This window comes from Acomys russatus, chromosome 28 (genome assembly GCF_903995435.1).
Source record: "Acomys russatus chromosome 28, mAcoRus1.1, whole genome shotgun sequence".
NCBI lineage: Eukaryota > Metazoa > Chordata > Mammalia > Rodentia > Muridae > Acomys > Acomys russatus.
The window spans coordinates 25,906,575-25,914,997 of NC_067164.1; positions in this window are offsets into that span (position 1 = coordinate 25,906,575).

An 8,423-nucleotide genomic window follows, 5' to 3' on the forward strand; every position below is an offset into this window, starting at 1 on the left:
TCACCCTGCAAACAGGAGCTACAAGGGATCCATCCAGGGGCCAGCTAGGGTGAGGGAGTCCAGCTGGTTGATTTGAGCCGAAGATCCCTGACTTCCTCTGGATGATCACAGACTCTGATGGTGAGGACTCATTCTCTTTTCTAGCAAAGCTGCACTACTTTGGGCAATTAGGAGCCAAGGGGGACTGGGTGTGACTGAGCAGGAGAGGGGCCGAATGAAGGGCCAGACTGAGATTCAGAGTCTTAGAGGCAAACCCTTAACATCACCTTGACCCCCATTCTAAACTCATATGAGCATCTTCTCTCACATTGGAATTCCCCCCTTCCTTCTCTCCCCATGCTACTTAATAAACCTCATATAATCTAATATCTGCTTCCTGGTATCTTATTTCTTATTTTTAATTATTAGAGTGTGTGTGTGTGTGTGTGTGTGTGTGTGTGTAGTGTAGTGTGGGCAGGGCATGGGTAGCTCTGTGTGTGTGTGTGTGTGTGTGGTGTGTGGTGTGTGTGTAGTGCAAGCAGAGCATGGGTGTTTTTGTGTGTGTGTAGTATGGGCAGGGCATGGGTAGATGTGAGTGTGGTGTGTTTGTGTGTGTGTGTGTGTGTGTGTGTGTGTGTGGTATGTTTGTGTGTGTATGTGTATTGTGGGCAGGGCATGGTGTGTGTGTGTGTGTGTGCATGTGTATGTAGTGTGGGCAGGGCATGAGTGGTTGTGTGTGTGTGTGTGTGTGTGTGTGTGTGTGTGTGTGTGTGTTGGAACCAATGAATGACTAACCTGTCTGCACAGGGCTGTGCTCATGGCTGGAGCTGCTGTCACATTCCCCTGCCACTGTCCCCAGGCCTGACTCTTATAACTGAGACCACACACTCCAGAGAAATACTGACCCAATCCCACAGAAATGCATGAGGGTGAGTAAATGCACCCCCACACTCTGGGCAGCATTGCTCTGGGGTGCATGTATGTGCTTCCTGTCTTCCAGAGCTCCCCACCATGTCTGGACTGCCTCTGTGTAAACGTCTTCCACGGCTGTCTTTATCTCCTGCCTCCTCTTCCATCTGACTTCCCTACTGTCTTACTTGTTTCCAGGAATTCTTTCCCAAAGAGCCACGTGGCAATCGAAACTTACCTTTGATTAACATCCAAATAAACTCTTGAATTTGACCTCTCACATCAGGGTCTGTTTCTGCAGAGCCCAGAGTGGGACTTATACAGTGACCATGCAGCAATCCTTTCCAGCATACCTTTTCTATGCGGTTCAGAGAGGCTAGCTTATGAAAACAAGATCACACAGCTGACGAATGGAAAAAAACCCAGGGTTTTGGAGTTTCTAACCCAAAGCCAAGTGCTCTTTTGTAAAGGATTGCCAAAGTCCATGGAATATACAATGGGTGTTTACGTCAAAGAGGTAGCTTCCTGATGAATGTGGGGATGGGAACCAAACTATGTGTAAGAATGACAAACAAGAGCTCGGTGCTGGCTGTATAACAGGGAGTGTTGCCTTAGCTCGTTCTCAGTTTTAAGTTCCTTAATATTTGTCTGCGTGTGAGAAAACATCAAAACAAATAGAAGTGTCCAAAGTCGTAAGTCATCCTGATAAGACCACAGAATCTGTGTGTTATTCAGAAATCACCTGTATGGGTCCTATCATATGCCAGTACTGGCTTGAAATAGTTTTCTTCTCGTAATTTAAATGAAAATAACACAGAACAGTGAATAGTAGATACGTGGCATCCATCCTTCATATAAAAGAAAGGTGTTACCAGGAGAAACTAACTGAAAGGAATATGGTAATTTGACACACTCACTTTAAGTATAGTAAGAATTCTCCAAAATACAAGGATGATAACATATAATAATATAGTGAAATGAGATTATAACAATGATGATAAAATAAAACCAAGGATTCTGAAAAGAAATAGATTGTTATATCTAGTTTCAATATGAGGTATACTTAGAGTTCACTAGAGGTACAGGAGCTGCCAGATCTCTCATTCCCTCAGTTGGTGTCTGGTGCCTGCTTGTCTCAGAACGCCAGTTAGAAAAATTCTATGTGACTGAGCCTAGGGTGGGGAAGGAGGTTCATTGGGCGAGGCTCTGTGTCTTAGGTCTTGGAGATAATGGAGTTTGAGAGGGGTACAAGTTCCAGCCTACAGGAAAAAAAGAACAGAAATTTCTTATGATCAGAGGATTTTTTTTAAAAACTGCTGTTTTGGGGGCTGGAGAGATGGCTCAGAGGTTAAGAGCACTGGCTTCTTCCTCTTCCAGAGGTCCTGAGTTCAATTCCTAGCAACTATACATTGGCTGATAACCATCTCTAATGAGATCTGTTGCCCTCTGCTGGCAGGCAGGCAGGCAGGCAGGCAGGCAGGCAGGCAGGCTGGCAGGCAGGCAGGCAGGCAGGCAGGCTGGCAGGCAGGCAGGCAGGCAGGCAGGCAGGCAGGCAGGCAGGCAGGCACACATGCAGGCAGGATGTTGTATACATAATAAGTAAATAAATCTAAAACAAAACGAAAACAAAGCCCTGCTGTTTTGGCTGGAGAGATGGCTCAAGAGGCTGATAACATTTGTTGCTTTTGCAAAGAACTGGGGTTCTATTCCAATTATCCACATGGAAGCTCACAATCACCTGTAATTCCTGTTCTGGGAGATCTAACACCCTCTTCTACCTTTCCTGAGCACTGCAGGCATGTGGTGCACAGACATACATGCAGGCAAAATGCCCATACACACAAGAAACACAGGGTTTTGAGAGATGGCTCAGCTGTTAAGAGCACTGGCTGCTCTTCCAAAAGACCTGGCTTCAATTTCAAGCATCCACACGTCAGCTCACAACCACCTACAGCTCCTCTTCTGCGGGGGGGTGTGTGTGTGTCCTATATTCTTATACAGAAATACATGCAGGCAAAACACTAATGCATTTAAAAATTTAAAAACAAACAAAACAAGAAGGAATTTAAAGTAATAGCAAAGGCACAGATTGCAAATCAGTGCTCCAGTGGTCATTTTTGCCTTTTCTCTAAAATTGAATATTACAAACCGTTTGGTTTATACTCATTTCTCCCATTTGTTGTTATTTTTATTTCCAACCCTTTTATCCTCCCTTTCTTTTAAAAAATATTTTATTAATTTATGCATATTACATCTCAATGGTTATCCCATCCCTTGTATCCTCCCATTCTTCCCTCCCTCCCATTTTCCCCTTACTCCCCTCCCCTATGACTGTGACTGAGGGGGATTTCCTTCCCCTGTATATGCTCATAGGGTATCATGTCTCTTCTTGGTAGTCTGCTATCCTTCCTCTGAGTGTCACCAGGTCTCCCCATCCAGGGGATGAGGTCAAATATGGGGCACCAGAGTTCGTGTGAAAGTCAGACCACACTCTCCACTCAACTGTGGAGAATGTCCTGTCCATTGGCTAGATCTGGGTAGGGGTTCGAAGTTTACAGCATGTATTGTCCTTGGCTGGAGCCGTAGTTTGCGCCGGACACCTGGGCCCACCCTCCCCTATCTTACGCCATCAGCACCGAGGTCCTTTCTCAAGCTCACCCCACACACCTTCCCTTTTCCCCATCTTCAGTCTCCAATCAGACCAGCCTCAGCTATGTTCTCTTGGCTGGGCAGTTGATGCCAGAAATCTGACCCGGTAAATCAATAGTTGAACACCAAGACCCTGGGCTGCTCATAGGTGGGACTTGACCTCAGCCTGGCTGTACGTCTGGCAACAGGCATTCTGAAACCTCCCAGTTACTCACTAAGAGACCCCCGCAAGCTTTCCTCCCATGCCAACGTTCAGAGGGAAAAGTTCACCGACAGAGCCTGGCCCCGGTTTCCCAGCACTTGATGTCTCATGTTAATAATGTTTTTACTAGATATACTTTGTCCTTGAAAAGGCAGCGGGCAACCACAAATGTGGGATTTATAATCACCTTTGCCTATCTCCCACAAATACTAAAGATCTGGTTCCTATGCTGTGTGACCCTGACTTGGTTCCACTCTGCAGGTGGCTGGATCTAAACTCCTTCACCTTGGCCTCTTGCCCAGGATGGGAGAGAGTGGCTACACCTGGGAAGGAATGGCTGGCACAGATGAATCGGCTTTCCATTACCTCTTCCAGATCAGGATCAGGGAGCAACTAGGCCACAGAGGAGGGAGTGGGGCTGTGAGAGAGACACAGTTCCTGAGAGAAGGTGGCTAGGCTAGGGGAGGTGACACTGGAGAGTACTGTTGTGGGTTGGGAAAAGCTCTGCCTGTTGTCAGGGAAGCGGTCGGTTAAGGCAGGGTGGCTGCAGTACTCCAGCTGGCTCTGGAGGTGGTAGTTTCTAGGCAACCCAGCTTCAGCATCACTCAGGCAATTTAGAATATTACAGACTTTTCTTCATCCTCTTCATGTCTGGTTGCAGTGCTTCTTCTTTGTATTGTCTTCCATCTCTGCTCCCACCTGCTCTGACAGCGGCGCTCCAAGTTCCCAAGTGGCCTGTCTCGGGACATCCCTTTATATTTCCTGAGCCTCAGAAACTCACTTTCTCATCTGCCCTGAAGAAATCCTCACCTGGGGTCCATGCCAGCCCCACCACAGTTACTCTCTCTCAGTTGGGGCCTTCTGGCTCTTGACCCACAGCCTCACCCAGATCTACACTTTGTATGAAAAGCGTCATCACCTCCATGGATTCTCTTAGTCATCCAGGAAAAAAAATTTTGGGGTCACTTGGATGTGATGATGAACATGAAAGTAGGATGGGTCAGGGTATGAAAGTGCAGGGACCTCCCAAAAGTCGTGCCAGTTGGAGATGGGATGGGATTGTATCTGGGAATGAGGGTGCGTGGACCTCCCAGGGTTGAAGGAATTGAGGGCAAGATGGGCTAGTTTCTGGGTATGTTGGTATAGGAATCTCCCAGGGGTCAGAAAGTTGTGGATAGGATGGCCAGGGTTTTGGTATGAGGGTTCATGAACGTCATAAGGGTTGGGGAGCTGGGGGTCAGATGGTCTGGGGTCTGAGTGTAAGGGTGCATGGACCTCTCTTGCATCATGAAATTGGAGGTAAGATGGCTTGTGGTGTTGATAGGAGGGTGCAGGGACCTACTAAAGGTCAGGGAGATTGGGGATAGGATGGACTGGGCCTTTGGTTGCTCTCCTCAAGCCCTCACATTCCTGTCCTCCTTCCATTTCCAGCCTGTTTTCCTGGCTCTGGTACATACCAAGTGGCTCCTAGCATGAGCAGCTCTGGGTCACCATCAGCTTCCTAACTACTTCATCCTTTCTGTCAGTGCATGTTAAGGTTTCTGTTTTATTCTAGGAAATAATTTTTTTCTTTTGGTTTTTCAAGACAGGGTTTCTCTGTCTAGCCTTCACTGTCCTGGGAACTCACTCTGTAAACCAGGCTGGCCTTGAACCCAAAGATCTGCCAGCCTTCCCTCCTGAGTGCTGGGATTAAAGGTATTCACCACAACCACCTGGCTACAGGAAAGATTTTATTTTTGGTGTCTCTTTCCCACTGTACACACACACTCAGGGCACAGCAAGGCTATAGGAGAGTCCCAAGCTGACTCACCATTTTCTTCCATTCCTGGGCTATGACCTCTGTATTAGTTCAGTTACTTTTCTGTTGCTGTGATAAAACACACTGATGAGTTGACTTAGAGAAGAAAGTGTTCGTTTTGAGCTTTGTGTTCCAGAAGGATACGAGTTCCTCACAGCAGGGAGGTGGCGCAGCAGCAGGAACAGGAAGCTGAGGGCTCACACTGTGAACCACAATCACCGAGGAGCAGAGAGCAAAGTGGAAGCAGGTGAGACTTTTCCATCTCAAGTCTGCCCCCACTGATGCATTTTCCCCCAACAAGAGCTCATCACTTTAACCTCCCCAAACAGCGCTACTTACTGGGGAACAAGTATTCTCTTTAAACTACTACTTCCTTCTTAGACAGCGTTTTCCCCCTAAGATGGATCTGTGAGGTCTTTTGCACAACCTGGATCAGAGTATCCACTCATCCTACCGTGAGACTCTCTGGGTCCCATCCTTTATCTCACACACAGACTTTGATTGAGGTCTGTCCTCTCCTTTGGTCAGCTTGGTCTCAGCTTCCTTTGCAAACAGTAGAGCTCACAGCATGCACGTGCTTGGAAACCTTGCTCAGGATCCTGTCTTGTAGGCAGTAGCTTCTTGTGGGTAGGAACAGCCAACCTCACTGAGGCTCAGAGGTTCCCTCTGCTGTTCTAGAGCCTGCTGAGGCCAACCTGGGATTATTTGCATCATTAGAACCGTAGACTTTTGGCACATGCAGTCAGAGGAGGGTGTGTGATAAACCTTAGGGATAAACCCTGAGACATTGAGACATAATGTTGTCTACACATTGCTCCAGTTGGGATCGTGCGTTGTGGCTTTCTCTAGGGGTAGGGATAGAATGAATTCTAACTAAAAAATTCATCTTCTCAAACCAAGCCAGGAACCTCTGAGGCAGAGAACATAGCTTTACCACTGGACCTTTGCTTTACCCATGTGACTTCAACATGGCCCTGACAGGGACAGATGAGGGAGAGACAGAGGTTGATTCCATCTTTACAAATTTCAGGTGTGGTCTTTATAGAGCCTTGTCACCTCTAGAGGCTGTAGGAGGGGCCTGTAAGGGTACTGGGAGAAATGTATTAGTGTTCTCAAAAGAATCAGAACCAAAGGCATGGACACACACACACACACACACACACACACACACACACACACACACACACACAATTGCCATTAATCAGTTAACAGCAGTAGCAATTTTAATTTGTTGACCGTGTCAAATACGTGTAAAGTGATTTTTAGTTGTTTTTTTATTCCTCATTATTTTATTTCATTTCCTTCACTACCCCTGTCTTTCTGTGTCTGTTGGGAGCCTGGGCTTTGCCATGTACTCTCCTGGGAAGCTAAGGTCCTGTCATGTTCTGGGCAGAAAAGGGAGAAATGCAGGGTCCAAGGAGCTCAGGGCTCTGACACTTGAGCCAGAAAACAATGAGGGCCCAGACTGGGTGAGCACAGGTGCATCCTTAACAAGCAGCCAGTAATGGAGGCTTGCTGGGAGCTCCAAAACCAAGAGAGGCAGAGACGAGAGCCCAGACAAAACGGCTGCTTCCAGAACAGCCAGCAGCTTCTTCCCACAGATGGGCACAGCTGTGGGAGCTGAGTGGACAGTGATAGTGACCCCTGCTGACAGGCTGGTGAACGGCAGAAGCTAAATGTGGCCAGTAGCGCTTGGTCAGGCAGCCAAGCCCTGGGCACCCAGTGGTAAAGGATGTCCCAGTCCTGAGGTAGGACAGTGTCCCAAGGGTACCCTGAGGCATGGGAGCCCAGGAACCTCACAGCTCTGAGGTGGGACAGTGTTCCCAAGGGTACCCTGAGGCACAGAAGCCCAGGAACCTCATAGCTCTGAGAGGAGGCCTCCTCAACAGCAATGATGCAGCTCCCAGGGGAGGGTTGCCCCAAAGAGGAGCCTTAGAAGCTAAGCTTTGTTCCTTTTTCATTCCTCCTCCCTCCTCCTGTTTCTCCCTCCTCCTCCTCTTCTTCTTCTTCCAAGGGAGTCACATCAGGCAGTAAATCTTTTAAAAGATATTTATTGGAGGGACAAATCCAGGAGTAGCTGCCTCTGCTCCCAGGAGAAGACAGCAGGGAACTGGGCAGATGCACCTTTATTTTGTTTTGTTTTTAGTTTTTCGAGACAGAGTCTCTCTGTGTGGCCTTGGCTGTCTTGAACTCCCTTTGTAGACCAGGCTGGCCTCGAACCCACAGCGATCCGCCTGCCTCTGCCTCCCGAGTGCTGGGATTAAAAGCGTGCACCACCACTGCCTGGCAGATGCAGCCTTTATATAGGGTTTCTTAGGGGGCGGAGCTTTTTGAGGCAGGGATTTCCAGAGTGTGAATTAGTGGGATTTCAAATCTGAGCTGGGGGACACTTGGAGATTGGTAGGTTCTTGTCCAGACTTCTCATCCCAAATTAGCATAATCTGGGATGAGTCCTACTGAGTGGCTGGAAATGGCAGTTACAGAGGATGGGGGTGGGAGGAATGGGCTGCTGGAGCTTTCTCAGGCAGAAGTCTGACCACTTTTCTGCCTTGAGGAGAAACGAAGTTTACAATCTGTCCAAAATTTACCAAGAGTCGGCTGTGAAGACTTTAGGCTGAAGCAGGAAAGGTTATCGTCATCATGGACAGCTCCCATGGTGGAGGCTGCAGGCTTTCTGAAGCAGGAAAGGTGTCCAGTTTTCATGGAGCAGTTGACTGAGGCCGGACTAGTCACCATGGACAGCTCCCGCTGAGGCGCAGATAGGAAAAGCCATTTTGTCTCCTATCTCCACAGGCCCAGGGCGGGAAGGAGGGGCTGACTGCCTGCAGGCAGGAAGGTGGACTGGCAGTGATCCACTTTAAAATTTAGTGGTCCTCTGCTCAAGGG